This window comes from Callospermophilus lateralis, chromosome 3 (genome assembly GCF_048772815.1).
Source record: "Callospermophilus lateralis isolate mCalLat2 chromosome 3, mCalLat2.hap1, whole genome shotgun sequence".
Taxonomy (NCBI): Eukaryota; Metazoa; Chordata; class Mammalia; order Rodentia; family Sciuridae; genus Callospermophilus; species Callospermophilus lateralis.
The window spans coordinates 30,286,392-30,302,485 of record NC_135307.1 but is presented as its reverse complement, the minus strand read 5'-3'; the positions used below and the strand labels follow the sequence as shown (position 1 = coordinate 30,302,485).

At 34.4% G+C, this 16,094-nt stretch overlaps 1 protein-coding gene across 11 annotated transcripts in view; it reads right to left on the bottom strand.

Moving 5' to 3' along the window:
- Numb (NUMB endocytic adaptor protein) overlaps window positions 1–16,094 on the bottom strand; it is a 161,709-nt gene that overhangs the window by 112,206 nt on the left and 33,409 nt on the right. For 7 of the 11 annotated variants that reach the window (XM_076849918.1, XM_076849905.1, XM_076849915.1 and 4 more), the window contains one exon: window positions 10,475–10,605. The exons of the other annotated variants lie outside the window; for them this stretch is intronic. The gene's annotated coding sequence lies outside the window, so the exon portion shown is untranslated. The remainder of the gene's footprint in view (window positions 1–10,474; window positions 10,606–16,094) is intronic. 11 annotated transcript variants of the gene reach the window in all.

Here is a 16,094-nt window from a genome sequence, read left to right as displayed (position 1 = left end):
ATGCAGTGGGTACCACATTAGGTACTTTATATAAATTATAAAAATTTCACATTTCAAAATTACCCTAAAAGTCAGGTATTATTAATTTCATTTCACAGTGAGGAAAAAGAAGCTTCTAAGTTCAATAAATTGCCCAAGGTTCCAAAATGCAAGCCAAGTGCCATGTCACACTACAAAAAGCTTACCTTTGCAACTAAAGAAACATTTTTACTGTTTTCAGTTCTTTTGTTTTCCACAATATTCAGGTAAAATGTAATTATATAACTATAAAACACCTATGTGCTGAACATCATAAACAAAATGAACACAATTTAGAAATTAAACGAATACATCTTATTAATTGTGACAGATCCCATTAATTAGCTATACAAAAAGTCATTTCTAAATCTTTATTCCCTCCTTGCTTCTCACTATAGCGGTCAAAAGATTAAAAACTGCTAGAGGTGACCATATGATTCAGTTTTGGTCCAAGACATTGAAGTGTTTGCTAGAAGCATTAATAAGAAAACTCTCACTTGGCATGGTCCTTTTGCTTTCCTCCTTGAATGTAGGTAAAAGACTGGACACAGCTTCTTAGGACCATGAAGACCAATCAAATCACAAAAATACAGCCCTTAAAAATGTTAAGGCAACTGCCTACTTCCAAACTTATGTAAGAAAAACAAACCTCTGTTTAAGCCTTGTAGTTGGGTTTTCAGTTGCTTCAAATTAGATATAATCACGATAAATCACCATATCAGAAACTTCACCATGATTTAACTATAAGTAATTTCCAGATTAACACTTTAAAACAGTCACATGCTAGTCCTAAATTACTCTGACAATGTTACAATCTCCTGATAAGAATTATTCTAATGTGTATTTGCTCAGGGACCTGTAATACTGAGCTGAGGGAAGAATGAGAGACAACAGAATATGGAATCAAGGAACTCCCTGGGCTCTCAATCACATACATGGCAGAGTCCAGACTCTCAAAATAATTACCAAGAGCATATCATCAGGAGGGCTACCTTTTAAAAACAACAAAAAAACCTTTCAAAGAGTAGCTTACTTCATGCCTTGCATGCACAAAGCCCTGGGTTCGATACCCAGCACCACAAAAAAAAAAAAAAAAAAAAAGTATCTTACTTATAAGAAACACCCTGGAACATTAAGACTCCTGTCAAAAATAAATAAATAAATAAATAAAGGCATTATTAATTTTCTTAGGTATTATCCTTGGTATTAAAGTTATTTAGAAACAGTTTGCATTTATTCAATAAATCTTTATTAAATATAATCTTTTTCTCAGAAGATGCATGTGTAAATATTTAGAGGTAAATAAAAATAATTGGGCTGGGAATATAGCTCAGTTGGTAGAGTATTTGTCTCCCATGTACAAGGACCTGGGTTCAATCCCCAGCACTACAATAAAAACAAAAAAAACACCTGCTCCTGCTGGACAGAAATAAATTGAAATAACTGCAACTTACTTTCAAGTAGTTCATAAAAGAGCACACAGATCAGAATACATATAAAGCAATCATGGAACAATGTGAAAAATTACTGAATTATCAGTGGGAAACATACAGATGGTAAACATACATTCTTGTATATTTAAAATGTTTCATAATAAAAAGTTGGTATTAATGGGAATTTCCTGGTTTGGGGATTGTATCACAGCTATATAAACTATAACTCTTGGGGTTTCAGGTAAAGTGCACAGGGGACTTCACTGGCCTCTTTTTTACAACTTCCCATGACTTTAAAATCATTTCAAAATAAAAAATTGTAACAAAAATGTTGAGAAGACTTTCAGTTTGATAAGACGAAGTAAATACACACCTCCGTTTTATCTTCCACTATAAAACAGGGACAGAATGTAAGAGCAGCTATTTGAATACTCTGAAAAGTAAATACCATAGATGGATCCAGGAAGTGCTCCAGAATTCCAAGTATCATCATACAAGGTGTGAGTTTACAATTTTTTTCTCTCAAGTGACCTCCAGCCTAAACTCAAACCCAAACCCAGCAGTGATAAGCACTATAGTGCAGGTAGAAAAACAGGAGAAACCTCCTAAATGTTTAGAGAGCCTGTTGAACATCCCCCGTGAATTTTTTTCATTCTCCTGTCTTTCCATACTCTCATATCCCAGTCCCCAGGTCATATATGGTATTTATGACAAAAACAGCAACAGCAAAAAAAAAAAAAAAAAAAACAGCAACAGCCTTCAGAAAGCCTTCAGAAGCAAAAATTCTGAGGGAGGGGAAACTACTTCTCCATTCAGAAGAGCACTACCTCCAAGTGAGCAGGCCAAAACCCATTAATTTTTTGGTTTTTGTTTTGTTTTTGTACCTCCTTCCTTCCCTATCTCTTTCTCTCCATAGGAAAGTGACCCCATAAAGTTGTTTTTGAACTACTAGGCTCAACCTGTATAGGTATGGGTCTGATACGGGTAAATGTCAACCCAAACTCTAGACTGACCACTGGGAAGAACACATATATGACAGATCTGAACGTAACTGTCAGAGCTCTGAAAACTAAACTGACGTGAAACCTCAAGCCACAGAAGTTTAAAACAAAAATATCAACATTCTCCACAGAATACAAAGAAAACCGAACCTCATTACATAATATTCAAAATATCTAGGGTACAAATCAAAATTACTCAGCACAAGATGAATCACAAAATCTTAACTCATGTTAGGAAAGACTACTTCAATGAAGAATTAGAAATAGATAATGGAGGGCTGGGGATGTGGCTCAAGTGGTAGTGCGCTCGTCTGGCATGCTTGCAGCCCAGGTTCGATCCTCAGCACCACATACAAACAAAGATGTTGTGTCCACCGAAAACTTAAAAATAAATATTAAAAAATTATCTCTCTCTCTTTAAAAATAAAAAAAATAGATAATGGAATTATCCGAGTGGTACTTTAAAACAACTGTTGCAAAAATAGGCAAATGTTCAACACCAAACATTTCTGAAATAAATATTAATACAGAAATCATTAACCAAGAAGTAGAAGACAAAGAGAACAAAATAGAAATTTTAAAACTAAAAAAGATAATAACCAAAATAAAAGTTGTAGGAAAAAATGTCAGCACCCTTCAAATTAAAATATATTTTCTCTCCTTTTTTTTCCGAGATTGGCCTCAAACTCTTGTTTGTGCTCAAGTGATTCTTCTGCATAGCTGGGACTGAGATAAAATAGAAGAAATAAAAGATAGGTAGAAAGGGGTCAAAAAGAAGGAAAGCCTTTTACTAAAGTTTCTCATACTTTTCTCAAGTCAGTTTTCTTTCATCACTCCCAAATTTCTGAGAAATCTACAAATCTTAAAAATTACTATAAATTCACTCACTTCTGAAAACATCCCTGTGCAATATACTAAAACAAACATTTTCAGAATATTTAGCAAAAGGGAGATACAATATTTTAAGAAATGTGTAAAATGAGAGACATTCCAAATGTTATCTATTGATCAGATAATGGAGACAATATCAACATAAAGATCCTTGGAACAGTTGAAGCACCATAAACTGTCATGATCATCTGATTGACATCCCCATATATCTTCCCATGCTCACCTCCACTATATTAAAAAAAAAAGTCTAGGACCCCCAAAGCACATCTTAATTTCAAAACAGATCACATTTTTTCTCTTCAAGTGCATATTTCTAGCTTTCCTGACTAAATCTCTGAGGCTAGGTTTGTGGCTCAGTATAGTAGAATACTCGCTTGTGAGGCACTGGGTTCAATTCTCAGCACCACATAAAAATAAAATAAAGGTACTGTGTCCATCTACAACTAAAAAAATATTTTAAAAAGAATAAGTGGAAAGGAGAAAAAAGGAAGGGTAAGTAAATATAATTTTAATCTGACGTTCTTCATTCCTTTCCAGGTCTTTCACTCCCAAGCCACTCTTTATCCTAGACCTGTCACTCCAAATTTTCTTGGAAATTTGTAAATCTAATTTACCATAAATTCATCCATGAAAATTACCTTGTGCACTGTTAAGAAATCTGTAAGTTAGAGGACTTTTCAACACTATGTATCAGATATTGGAGACCACTATAAACCATCATGTCATTACCAGAATTCTGTTATCCTCACATACCTTCCCACACCCACCACTCACCAAGTTTCTTTTAAAAGAAGAACCTGAGAACTCCAAAAGCATCGCTTGCTTGCTCGCTCGCTCTTTTGATGGCCCTCAAATGTGTTCCTTGATTTCCCAAATATATATCTGGCTTTACACATCCTTAAATTCATTTCTGCAACACTTATCATTAACCCATTTGACCTGAGTTGACAAGTAGGACTGAAAGTAGTGTGAGGCAAGTGAGATGACTAGGGCCTAAAATTTAAGAAGACACTCTCAGAGGCATGCAAGCACCTCAATCACAAGGCTACTTGCCCATTCATGTATTCAACAAATATGGGCTGAATTAGGTTCTTTCCTTATTCAAGATGTAGTTTAGTCAGGAAGGCAAATATGCTTAGAAATAAACACAATTTAGTTTGAGAGCTATTATAATAAAGTGTGTACCATAGAAGTACTGCACAAGATTAAGTGATTAAATTGACCTGAATAAACCAAGGAGCACTTCAGAGAAGTTATTTATCTACAGCTTAACTAATATATTGCATTCTAGGCAAAGAGAACAGTTTGCAAAGATCAAAAGGCAGAAGAGCATCATTTATTGAAGGAACAAGAAATTTGGTGGTAATAATCTAAAAGAAAGTACCAAGTTATAAGTCCAAAGGGGCAGAAAGCAGAGAAAAAAACCTAAGTCAGATGGCAGAGCACCTTAAATATCACATTAACAAATTTAATTTATTTCTTAAGTAGTAGAGTATAATTATGAATAGTAGAACCAAACCTCTGTAAAGAATAATTCTACTCATTTTCTATTTTTCAAACCAGAACAGTGACTTCAAAATATTTTTGATCCTACATCCCTATTATTAAAAAATTTTGAGTATATCCCTCAACATATACATTTAGATATATATTTATATTACATTTAAGTTATTTCTGTGTTCATACATTATATACATGATTAGATACATACAACAGAGATAATGTAATAACCAAAAAATAGAAACAATCCAAATATCCATAAACAAAATGTGCTATTATCCATACAATGGAATACTACGAAGTAATATAAAGAATAAAGTAGATGCAAGCTACAATGTAATGAACCTCAAAAAACATTAAGCTAGACTGGGGTTGTGGTTCAGTGGTGGAGCGCTCGCCTAGCAGGTGTGAGGCCCTGGGTTCGATCCTCAGCACCACATAAAAATAAATAGACAAAATAAAGGTATTGTGCTCAACTACAAGTAGAGAAAATATTTTTAAAAAATTAAGCTAAGTGAAAAAAAGTCAGATGCCACCAAATATTGTATGATTTCATTTATATCAGAACTCTAGTAAAAGCAAATATGAAGAGACAAAAGTAAATGTGTTGGGCTGGGGTTGTGGCTCTGAGGTACAGCGCTTGCCTAGCATGTGTGGGACACCGGGTTTGATCCTCAGCACCACATAAAAATTAAAAATAAAGATATTGTGTCCACCTATAACTAAAAAATAAATATTAAAAAAAGTAAATGTGTTATTACCTGAGGTTAGAAGTGAGAACAGGAATTAACTGCAAAGAGACACAAAGGATTTTAGGAGGGTGATAAAACATTCTATAAATTAGCTTACAGTAATGATTGTTCAACTTTGTAAATTGATAAAAAAAATTCTTATGTATATTTACTATGAGTTAATTTTATGGGACATAAATAATCTGTCAATAAAATTGTTAAAAGTCAGTCGCAGTGGCATGTACCCATAGTCACAGCTACTTAGGAAGCTGAGGCATGAGGATCACTTGACTACAGCCCAGGAGCCCAGGCATCACAGCAAGACCTTGTCCCAAATACATACATTCATAAAACTGTATGTGTGATGTATATACATATACACACATGTGTACGTGTGCATGCATTACTATGGAAACTAATATGGCAGGGTCCTCAAAAATTTGAAAACAGAATTATCAGATCATTCAGCAATTCCAATTCTGGTTACACACCCAAAAAAACTGAAAGCAGACCTCAAACATATCATACGTATCCATGCTCTCAGCAGCATTATTCACAACAGCCAGAAACTGGAAGAAATCCTAGTGTCTGACAAATGAATAAACATCACACACATGCACATGCACACAATTAAATATCATTCTGCCTTAAAAAGAAAGTCTGACATGTGCCACAACATGAATAAGCCTTGAGGATACTAGGCTAAGTGAAATGTACCAGTCACATATATATAGAACATTTCATCCATCAATAACTGAATACACTTTCTTCTCAGCAGCACACGGATCCTTCTCTAATATAGACCATTTTATGTAAGCTATCACATATGTTGGCATACAATTGTAGTGTTAATATATTTTTAGCTTCTGCAGGGTTATTTTGATAATTCCCTTTCTGATGATATTTAATTTTGTGTTCTTGCTTTTTTCTTGATTACACTTGATGATTTTTATCAAATTACAGCTGCATTATTTCTTCTCTATTTCATATACTTTTGCTCCTACTTTTTTCCTTCTTACATAATTTGAAAATAATTTGTTATTCTAGCTTCTTTCTGATACAAGTACTTTAAAGTTACAAAAGTCCAACAGAATACTGTTTCATCCCAGAGATCCTGATATTCTAGCTTTTATTATTACTTAGTTCAAAGCACTTTTTATTTGCTTTTCTTATGCTTTCTTCTTTGACCTTTGAAAGATTTATAAGTGCAACATTTAATTTTGAAATAGTTGACGTGGGGGTGGGGTTCTATATATCTTTCTGTTGGTTTCTAATGTAATAAATCATGTAGGAAACAGTCTGCATGATTTCAAATTTTAAAAAAGTAATGGAAATGCTTTTATATTGATTGTATTGGTTACATACATGTCAAAACTAATCAAATTACAGAAGGGGCACAGGGGTAGGAATGATAGTAGAATGAATTGAACATTATTAACCTATGGGCATATATGCTTACATGACTCTACATCATGTACATCCAGAAGAATGAGAAGTTACACTCCACTTATGTATGATGTGTCAAAATGCATTCTACAGTCATGTGTAACTAATTTTTTAAAAAAAAGTATTCAAAAGAAAGGAAAAAAAAATGTACCAGTCACAAAAAGACAAATACTGCACAGTCCAAATTATATGACAAATCTAAAGTAATCAAATTAATAGAAAGTAGAATGGTGGTTGCTGGGAGATGGAAGGGGAGGAGAATAGGACTGTCATTTAATGAATAGAGAGTTGATGTTTTATAAAATGAAAGGAGTTTGGGAGATGAATTACATAATAATTTGAATGTGCATAAACATTTGAACAATACATTTAAAAACAGTTAACATGGTGAATCTCTTGCTATGCTAATGTCATCCTTACTCTGCATTTTCACTACTTTCATTAAGCATTCATAAAAAGTACTATGTCACTTAATAATTGATGTTAAGTCAGGTATAGTGGCATACACTTATAATCTCAGATACACAGGAGGCTGAGATGGGACGATGGCAAGTGCAAAGCCAGCTTGGGCAATTTAGCAAGACCCAATATCAAAATAAAAAGTAAAAAGGGGGTGCTGGGCCTGGGGCTCAGAGGTAGTGCACTTGCCTGGAATGTGTGAAGCACTGGGTTCAATTCTCAGCACCGCATATAAATAAATAAAATAAAGGTCTATCAAGAATTAAAAATAAATAAATAAATAAATAAATAGGGTTGTGATATTGCTCAAAGGTAGAATATCCATGGGTTCAATTCTCAGTACTAATGAAATAAACTAAGAAGTGATAGGGGATAAGAAGAAGTCATTCAACTCTGTATTGTCAAGAAACTTTCATAAGCCAAACTGAATAATATTTTAAAAAATTAGAATCATTATTGTTTTTGCAAGTAGGGATCTCTCCAGCATAGTAGCATGTATGTACCTATAATTCCAGCAACTTGGGAGGCTGAGATAGGAGGATCTCAAGTTCTAGCCTCAGAAATTTACCAATACCCTGTCTCAAAATAAAAAGTAAAACAGGCTGGGGATGTGCCCCTGGATTCAATTCCCAGCACCACCAAAAAATTAAATAAAAATTAAAAAGGAAAGTTCATGAAAGCAGAGATTAGTAAAAGGAAGGGGACTAAAAAGGGGAGGGAGGAGGGACAGAAAAATAGAAGATGAGTGGAATGAATCTGACCAAGCTTTCCTATGTCCATATATGAATACACCATAGAGAAGTTCAATTAACCCCCAAAGCAATATAATTTATGCCTTCCACAATTATCAGAAATTCATTTTGCATTTTTAAACAATCTTTAGACCTGTGAGTACACACAGCAATTCTTGAACTAAAACACGCCGTTTTACAAAACTGTCAATTTGCATCATTCACAATGAAGATTTAGCAAACTTCTGAGATTACTTCTATTATTGTTATACTAGTCCAATTATTTTGCATTGTAGAATATCTCTTTACCTTTGAGTAGTGAGGAAATTGTGCTAACTAACTTGGCTGAATTAGACTCGCTGATTTAAAGTTCTTAGGAATGGAAATAATCTAGACATCAAGAAAATTTACTGGGTATAAGAGATGATCTCTAGAGCCCATTTCCTAACTACAGTGAATGAAGCTCTAAACAAAGCTTAAAAGATTATCTAAAAATATTATACCATTGCATCCAAAAATTGAGTATCGATAAGTGTGATCAATTAAGACAACCAAATATTCTATAAATAAGTTCTCCTGTTTCATTCATAAAAATTTTAAATCTATTGGAAATTCAGTAGGTAAGACATTATATGAGTCTAAAAAAGGTCACATGCCCATAATTAACAGAAGCAAAGACAAATAAAATGTATATAATGATTAAAATGGCACTGGTTTTCTTCTATTTTATATTGAAGACCTATTGCCCAAATAATTCTCAAATTATAAAAATACCAAAAAATCCAAGCTAACTTTAAGATAATTAGTATGTTCTCAAAAATAAAAGCTCTATATGTATAATAAGAATTGTAATACATTCTGCTGTCATATACAAATAAAAATAAATAAATAAAATCCAAGCTACAAATCTTATATTTCACTTTAATTTTTTTTTTTTTAGTTTTAGGTGGACACAATATCTTTATTTTTTATATATATGTGTTGCTGAGGCTCGAACCCAGTGCCTCATGCATGCCAGGCGAGCACGCTACCACTTGAGCCACATCCCAAGCCCCTTATATTTCACTTTGTTTATAAACTTTGTTTATAAACTTTTTTTAAAAATACATTTTAGTTCTCAATGGACCTTTATTTATTTTTATGTGCTGAGAATTGAATCCAGTGCCTCACACATGTTAGGCAAATGCTCTACCACTGAGCCACAATCCCAGCCCTATGAACTTTAGTCTCTACTTTTGAACATAGTAGTAATCTGCCTTGTGGACATAAAGGAAAACCCAATATGTTTCCTTTCTTTTTACTTAAGCATCCCATTTTCAAAATCATGCTCTACCAGACAATAAGAGACTATCAAAATCTTACTGGACTCATATACAATAATTTCCTGCAAATATTACTTTTTCACATATTATTTATATCTTTATCTTTGAAGTATTACAAATTATAGCAAATTATATTTTCCAAAGACGGCTACAAAAGTAGAGTCCATCTCACTTGCCCTTCTTACTCTTAACTTCAAGCAGTAGGGGTCTATGTACATACACCCTAGTTCACCCTTCCTCCAAACCTGGTGGACCTTTATAACTACCGCAATCAACAGAATAAAGACACACTATGTGACTTTCAAAACTACATCACATATGCCATGCACCTTCACCTTCCTCTCTTAAGATGCTCTATTGGAACCCAGCCTCTAGGCTATGAGGAAGCCAAGCAGCCATAAGGGTAGGTGTTGTGGAGGTGTTTTGGCCAATAGACCAAGAGCTGTTTGGTCCCAGCCAACAGCCAGCATCACCATACAATGAGTGAGCAAGCCAACCAACTATTTTAGCTCTCATCACTGAGTCTCCCCTACCCTTCCAGCAATCCTACCTCATGTCATTTATTAACAGTAACAAGCATCCCTGTCCAAAAGAGTTTTGACTAAATTGCCGAATCATAAGCAAAATAAAGGATTATGTTTTAAGCCACTAAATTTGGGGTAGTTTGTAATAATAACAATCTCATAAATACAATTTGGAAACTGCACAAAAATAGAAAGAAAAACAATTTTTGTTTACTTTAAGTTTCACCACTGTTAACATTGACACATTTTACAATCAAGAAAATGTTGTGCCCCATCACCTAACATTCCAAATGCTTTGTTTTTACCAAAATAAAGGGTTACGTTTTTAAAGGCAGTCATCTAATTTTCATCTAAAAACAGGAAGGAATTTGGCATTTAACATTCAACCCACTTTTCTTTTCTAAACTATCTCACTTACCTGTCCTAAGTGAGGTGTCCAAGATTGCTGCCCCACCAATATTCCAATCTATGTATATGGATCAAGATCTTGGATGGCAACAGCAGCTGCACTGGCACTCTTCCCTGGAAGAAGCTGCTTAAGTTCCAAATCTGAAATTTTCAATGAAAGGAAATCCTAAATACAGAAATCTCCTTTCAATTTCAATCACTTACAATTCTACCCCTATAGTTAAATGGGTATGGATGGAATCCATTACGGTAAACAGAAGTAAATGCACAGGTTTCACCCAAAACAGAGTTGGGTAATATGGATTCAAGTCCCCAGCTCTACTTTCTTAAGAATCATAGGATCTTCGTTAATTCACATGACATGTTCTCTGTACCTAAGTCTGATCATATGAGGAAAACTCAGGGGACAGGCTCAAACTTTTAGTCTGAGCATCAGAAGATCCAGGTTCCAAATTCAGTTATTTTGCCTTGCCTTTAGAACTATGATACATATCTAGGCTCAGTTTTATCCTTTCTAAAAGAAAAGGATTGAATTAGATAATGGTTTTTAAAGTCCAGCTCCTGAACAGATGCCAGTCATCACAAAATAATGTTTGTAAACTTACCAACTGTGCTTAATATGAGAATGTCCTTCCTACTTTTTCAAGGTGAAATGGCTTCTTGCTGGGCACAGTGGTGCATGCTTGTAATACCAGCTGCTTAGGAGGCTAAGGCAGGAAGCTCCCAAGTTTAAAGCCAGTCTGGGCAACTTAGTGAGACTCTTGTCTCAAAATAAAAATAAAAGGCAGAGTCAGTGGTCGGGATGACAGGGCTGGGGATATAGCTTAGTGGTAGAACACTTGCCTAGCAAGTGGAGACCCTGGCTTCAATCCCTAGTACCACCAAAAAAGTGTGTGGGCCTGTGGGGGTGGGGGGGGGGCTTCTCTTATAATGTGATGATAGCAGCTCTGTGTGTGTGTATGTGTATGTGTGTGTGTGTGGGGGGGGGTGTTTAATACACTACAAAGTTGAAATAAAAAGCTGTAATCCTATGTAAGCAACCTAAATTCTTTTTAGAAATTAAGGTGTCTGTATGATTTACATGAGATCTAAAATTCCTTCTACTTCTGACATTCTACAATACTATCAATTAACATATAATAGATATCTAATATGTGACAGGTACTCTATTAGTTGCTGGGATAGGAGGCAAAAAACAAATAAGGTCAGTCTCTGCTCTAGCAAAGCTCCTAATTGAATAGGGAAACAGATACCTAAACCCCAATACAATATATTGGGTCAAGTCTTCCATTGACCCAATAAACCATATAAAAGGACGAATAGTTACTTGAATTTTAAAATTTAGTAGGTGGTTTGGGGATATGGTTCAGTGGCAGAATGCTTGCCTAGCATGCAAGAGGCCCAGGTTTGACCCCCAACACTGCAAAAAAAATAAAGTAGGATTCTAGAGTGAGTTCTACAATTGTGTTACTTAACTTCTTTGAATCTTGATTTCCATATCTGCAAACCAGGAATAATTATAGTGCCTTGGAGTTGTGGTAAATGGATAAGATGCTAAAAGTAAAAGAACAATCCACAAGAAAGTTCAATTTAGACACCTTCCAGGAGACAAATTAATTTTAATAAAATATCATGTTATTAATGGCCTAGTGAAAAAGTTTCTTTTTAACAACAATGTAAATATTCTTTATTTAAAACACTGTAAAACTTAGTGTTACCTCTCTCCACTAGCCTCTAAGCAGCTTAAAGTCAGAACCAAGTTTGCTCCATTTACATTCCAAGCACCTAATAAGTAGCAGGTATCAATAGTTTATTAGAGAAAAATGACTGAGTGAAATAATACAGAGTTTCTTTATTTTTATAGGGATTAAAGTTACAGTAGTTAAAAGTAAAAATTCTTAGGATTTTTATTCAAAACTAATTTTCAGTGTATAATTTAAGTGGCTACACATACCATATTTGAATCTGAATATGCATATACCTGTTTTAAGAAGCAAAATAAATTTACCACAGACAATGCAATAATGGTTTTCCTGAATACAAAGACTGACAACAATTAACACATACTGGGTACTTATATTTGCCTCCTACTATTTCTAAGCTCTTTCTGAGGATTATCTCATTTAATCCTGACAACGTCTCTCATGAAATAGACTAATAACATTCTCACTTTACAATTAGTAAAACTGAGGCAGAGAGGATTCAAGTTACTTCCAAAGGCACAAAACTACTAAGTGGTGGGGCCAAGATTAAAAAAACAACAACAAAGGAAATCAGAATGTCTAACTCTAATGTCTTTACGTAAATAACTGCTTTTTATTTTTATTTTTTTTTTAATATTTATTTTTTAGTTCTCGGCGGACACAACATCTTTGTTTGTATGTGGTGCTGAGGATCGAACCCAGGCCGCACGCACACCAGGCGAGCGCGCTACCACTTGAGCCACATCCCCAGCCCAATAACTGCTTTTTAAAAAAAACAGACTACTAGAACAAGGAGCACTTGCCCCAGATGTTTATATAATATATATCTATATTTCATAAACATATGTAGGTATATATATGTGTGTGTATTGTATATATGAAAACTATATATATAAATTTTAGTTGTAGATGGACACAATACATTAACTTATTTTTATGTAGTACTGAGGATCGAACCCAGTGCCCCCATACACAGATAGGCAAGTTCTCTATCACTGAGCCACAACTCCAGCTCCAATGATTTCTTTTTCTAACTAAGAATTCCTTTATTATGCATGCTAAATACAAACATATGATATAGTCCTTGCCCTCAAGAACCCTTCAGTGTGGTACCATAACATTAAGTAGTCAAACCACTAAGTGAAAGAGCACTTGCCTAGCATGAGCCAAGACCTTGGTTCAATCCCCAGAACTTGGGGTGGGGGTGGGGGGAGTAGTCACACCAAAACTTTATTGTTTTACATTCAACTATCTCAATATTAGATTTATGTGTAATTTCCTTTTTACTTATTCTTAATTTCACATATTACTACCTTGAGTTTTCAGAGGATTACAGGAAAGGTTTATACAATTTTGAAGGAAAAATAGGTTAAAAACTGAGAGACATTAAAAACTTTTGTGTGGTCATCTACTTTTAGATAATGACATTTTAAACAAACAGAATAAGAACAACTGAATTTCATTTCTGATAGATGCTCTAACAAAACAGCAACAGATATAATTTGCAAATTGTATTTTTAGCCAGTAATGTGTTTCATTTCATTTTGAAACTGGCCTGATTCTTGAACAGACTATAATGTGTTTGATGTTTTTGGTTTTTTTTTTTTTTTTTTCTCAATTTTAACGGAGAGCTAAATACCAACAAAAAAGAAATAACAATAGGTGTAGCAAATGCTTTTCAAGACATGCAAGCAACCAATGTTATTATGGAAAAGACCTGACATATAGGACTAAAATGAATATTCAAGTAGCCGATATAATTAAAGAAACATTTTAAATTCTAAGATTAAATCTCACCTTCTTCCAGGACTACATTTCACATCTTTCTGCCTCTATGACAGCACAATAAATTGTCTCCTTACTGTCTTATAACTATTTTTAAGGAAACCAATATTCCAATGACATTAGTCAAAAAGACAAAACTATGGGTGTTATTCGTAATTTCTCAGTATTTTAGCATTAAAATAGTTTAGGTGCTCTTACTAAAGGAAATGTGAAAATGAATTATTTTTAATTGTAAATGGATACAATATCTTTATTTTATTCATTTAGTTTTATGTGGTGCTGAGAATTGAACCCAGGGCCTCACATGTGCTAGGTAAGGCTCTACCACTGAGCCACAACCCTAATGAATTATTTCTAAAATAATACCAGAAAAGAAACAAAAATCTAAATTTCTAAAAACACAATTGAGGGGCTGGGGATGTGGCTCAAAGGGTAGCGCACTCGTCTGGCATGCGTGCGGCCCGGGTTGGATCCTCAGCACCACATACCAACAAAGATGTTGTGTCTACCGAGAACTATAAATAAATAAATAAATGTTTAAAAAAATAAAATAAAATAAAAACACAATTGAAACACTGGCACTGTGAATTCACAGAACCAAACTACAAAAGGTTGCTAATGCAACAATTTGGCTTGTCAAAATTTCATCTATAAGGCCCGGGGTTGTGGCTCAGTGGTAGAGCGCTTGTCTAGCATGCATGAAACACTGGGTTCAATCCCCAGCACCACATAAAAATAAACAAAATAAAGGTATTGTGTCCATCTACAACTAATATATATATTTTTTTAAAAAATATCTTTTTCACCTATGGACAAATGTTCACTATCACTATATCACTTTATACCACTTCCAAAATTAAGATTCTTTTTACTAATTCTATGAAGAGAACACCCAGATTGTTCACGTGTGGGGCAGCTGTCACTGGCAGAAGAGTTCTGAGAGAACTTTAGCCCAACATTTAAACTTTGTTCAGTCTTGGAAAAGAATTTTGACTTACTCTCCATACAGAATATGGCTGTGGAAAAAAAATATTATCTAATTGAAAAAAAATCATACTTTTTTACTTTCTTAGTAGAATCACTATGCTAGTTACAGTAAATATGAGAAGTGGGAGAAACCATCCCAATTCCAAAGTACTCTTGGGAAATAAAAATATTTAACTCTTAAATTTCATTTATCTGACTAAATACTTAACTTTTATAATACTGAAAGATCCTTGTCTCTTTCAAGATTTAGAATGCCAGTCCTAGTACCTTTTCAAAGGTTTTAGACCCGCTCACTATCCAACCTCAATTGTGGATGCTATTCAAAAAATAGAAGTTGATACTTTGTCTCCTCTTCAAGTATCAACATCAACAGTTCTTATAATTTCACTTTACCAAGGCCAATTGTGATCTACAGCTCACAACTCTGACCCTGCTGCTGGCTTCAAACAACTCTTGTCAAAATGATAGCAGGAGCATGTCTGTAATCCCAGGGGCTCAGGAGGCTGAGGCAAAAGGATTACAAATTCAAGACCAGTCTCAGCAATTTAGGGAGGCCCTAAACAACTTAGCACAATTCTGTCACACACACACACACACACACAAAAAAAAAAAAAAAAAAAAAAAGAAGCAGGATACACTTCTTTTCTCTTAATTATATACTCAAATCATTCTTGTTACCATGTGGTTCACAGACCAGTTACATCACCAACACCTATAAATAAGCTTGTTAGAAATGCAAATTTCAGCTCATACACTAGATCAACTGAATGAGAGTCAGCTCTCTTCCTCCATACCTCCCCTTCCTCCCTTCCTTTCTGTTGTATTAATACTGAGGATTTCACCCAGGGCTTCCTACATGCTAGGCAAACTCTATCACTGAGTTTTATCTCTAGCTCTTTTTAAATTTTGAGACAGGATCTTGCTAAATTGCCCGAACTAGCCTGTAATTTGAAATCCTTCGTTTCAGCCTCTGGAGTAGCTGGGACTACAGGAGTGTACCACCACACCCAATAAGAATCAGCATTTTAACAAATCCTCAGATTATTCACACACAGAATTTTTAGAAGCACTGTGCAGTTCAATCATTCAGGATCCTTTCCTTCTTTATAGTTCCCTATATCCTGTCTGGCATATAAGGAACCGCATTTTTTTTTT